General features: G+C 40.1%; 1 pseudogene; it reads right to left on the bottom strand.

The window, feature by feature from the left end:
• Window positions 1-3167, bottom strand: part of LOC103147600 (WD repeat-containing protein 78-like) — a 13000-nt pseudogene that overhangs the window by 3881 nt on the left and 5952 nt on the right.

Genomic DNA, 3167 nt, shown 5'->3' on the forward strand with positions numbered 1-3167 from the left:
GCCTTTTTCTCGTTCTTCCCCCGAGAGCGTCAGCTGTTGTTTGTTCCGGGTGCCCTGCCATACCGGTTGTGTGTGCCTCTTAGCACAGTCACTACGAAAGAAAACAGTCAAAAAAAATTAATTCATAAATAAGCAGTTCTTAACTTTTCACAGCTGATAGTCTGTTAGATTTGGTGCCAAATGATCCAAGCTAATTGAAAAACATGTTCACCTCTTTGCCTGTGGTGGCGCTGCACCAAGAACCACTGAAGAAAATGACACAAAGAAGACACTGAGCACAACTTCCTTCTTCACCAAATGTAAAATGGACTGGCGTCAAATCGTAGGATTTCTCTTTCGTTTTTTGGTAAAAGACAGCTAGCGATAGACTCTTGCATTTGTTTTCATTGTATTTACCCAGAATGCCCAGTGCCACTCCCTTTGGAGGGGTCTCTAGTCCGTTTAGCACCAAAGTTCACATCAACCGAACTGAGACCGAGGTTTTTCGGTGGACCAGAGTTTGATTTTTTGGTCAGCATGAGAGTTATTAACACCTCACTAGATGAACCGGACTTCCTAGGCAAACAAACTCTTGTATTTGCGCCGTTCACATACAGGGACTCTCTGCTACGCTACAGCTGCTTCACCACAGCACAGTCTGCTACGAACGCTAAGGCTAGTTAGCGTTTCCACCGATGACGGCGGATCAATAGTTTTCCGGTAACAGTAAGTTGTTTCTCTGACATTATACACATTTTCCAGTGCATACATAAGCATGATTGACAGCAATGAGACACTCCCCCCGGCTCTGATTGGTTGTTTTTGATGGATATCTATGCATTTTTGCAGACCCCAGAAGTAGCGCTATGAGGTTAATTTTTTCTCAGACTGTTTCACGTCACACTGTCACGACATGGTGACAGTTTGAACAAATCTGGAAAAAAGCATATTTTTGTAAAAGCTGCATACCGCAGCTTTAACGTTCTCATGTTTTAACGCCCGTTGCAGCGTTGCTCTCACCGGCTGTTGGCGATGCACGCCATGTCGTTTACGACCTGAACATTGTAGATGGCGACGGAGCCGTCGTACATCCCTACGGCCAGATGACTGGGGTTGCTGGAAGAGAACTCCAGGCACGTCACACTGGTATGGCAGGGAAAACACTCGTTCCGACCACTGTGCATGAAACACAAATTTAAGTAATGAGGGTTTTTCTTTTTTCCTATTTCAGAAAAAAAAAATTGAATTTATTGCTACACAAACAGAGCAACATACCACAAGGTTTTTTAGAGACCAGCAGCAAATGAGGCCTGGTTGTGGGTTGCCTGAAGACCCGCCTACGTAGCCTACGGCCAGGATGTCCTTACAGAGAAGTCAGGGCACATAAGAGTTGTCAACAATGTGTGGTTTTATCTCTTTAAACCATTATCTTCTTCACTTATTTGGGAAGAATAAGTGAAGAAGATCTACACCATGAAATTAAGATAATAACTGTTGGCGATCAGATTTTCTGTTTTCAAAGTGTGGCTGTGTTACTGGGTTCTTCTTGTTCCATGTCATGCAGGTGATGTTGTGTCCTCTGGTCAGGGGGCTGACGAAGGTCCAGAGAGGCTCCAAGGTTGGCGTTAAATAGTGGCCTTTCTCCTCTGTAATCCGTTCCTCTGAGCCAGGCCTGACCTCGCTGTCCGGGTCTTAAACAGCCAACATAATTACTCTGCATACGGCTTCATGCAACACTACACCACACTAATTACATGCTTAGATGTTCTGTGCAACGCGAGTCAAGACAAACCAATTGTCGAACATTTGACAAACAAGCAAAGTTTTAATTTTAACCGTATTCCTAACAGGGAAGTCGCTAACAGGTCACACAACATGCTCTAAGCAAGACCAAGGAGAACACCAATTGAGTTTCCATTACAAAATGTGCGTAAAACTTTGTTGATGTTCCGCTATCATCGAAACAACAAAATTTCCCAACTGCGGTGTCTCTACTAAACAAGAAGTACAGTTAAAATCACGTGAATAAGTTTGCTCACGTGATAAGTCATTCAAAAACATGCGGCGCCATCATTCGCCTAACACTTCCTGCCATCTTCTTCATTCTTTTTGTCAACACACGATTTGTGTGGTGCAAAAAAAGTATTTCTAATGAAACACACAACTTTCGATACGGCCGAAAAGCCTCTTCATCCTAAAACCTTTTGTCGAAAAAGGGGAGTTTTTTATCCTATTGATATAAAACTCATACCAGTAGTTTACAGAACTACTCTAATTATGTATCCCTGTGCTAATTTTAAGAATTAAAGAGTTAAGAGTGAAATAACTATTTCTACATAATCAAAGTAGTTCTAAGAACTACTGGTATAAGTTTTATAACAATAGGATAATATTTGAGGAGAATAGAGAGGGGATGCATATTTTGGCAGGCTCAAAATCCATATAGCCAAAAAATGCATCCCTGTGCTAACTTCAAGAAATAAAGAGATAAGAGTGAAATAACTTTTTATACATAATTAGAGTAGTTCTGTAAACTACTGGTATGAGTTTTATATCAATAGGATAATATTTGGGGAGAATAGAGAGGGGATGCATATTTTGGCAGGCTGGAAATCAATATTGCCCAAAAATGCATCCCTATGCTAATTTTAAGAATTAAAGAGTTAAGAGTGAAATAACTTTTTCTACATAGCCAGAGTAGTTCCATGATCTGCTGGTAGAAGTTTTAAATCAATAGGACAATATTTGAGGAGAATAAAGAGGGGATGCATATTTTGGCAAGCTGGAAAAGCAAATTGCCAAAAAATGCATGCCTGTGCTAATTTGGAGAAATGAAGAACTGAAAGGATTTCACCTTTTCTACGTAATGACACTTGTTCTCTGAGCTAATGCTATAATTTTTATATCAACAGGATGGATGCAAATATTTTCAGGCTCAAAAATTAAAATGCATTCCCTCCTACATTAACAGACTAGAAAGTTAAGCATGATGTAAAATGTTCTACATAATGGGCCTCTGTTTTGTAAGGCTTTTAAGCTGTTATGGTATCAAAAGAAAAAACAGAGAATTTCAAACCATTTGCGTAGAACGTTTTCAACAGAGACGGACTGAAAAACAAGTTCGACTCATATGTGTCAATAAAGGTGTAAAAACCGTATTTATTTCAAGTAATTTGCGAAATAAAACC

The sequence above is a fragment of the Poecilia formosa genome, unplaced genomic scaffold, assembly GCF_000485575.1.
Source record: "Poecilia formosa unplaced genomic scaffold, Poecilia_formosa-5.1.2 Scaffold185, whole genome shotgun sequence".
Lineage (NCBI taxonomy): Eukaryota > Metazoa > Chordata > Actinopteri > Cyprinodontiformes > Poeciliidae > Poecilia > Poecilia formosa.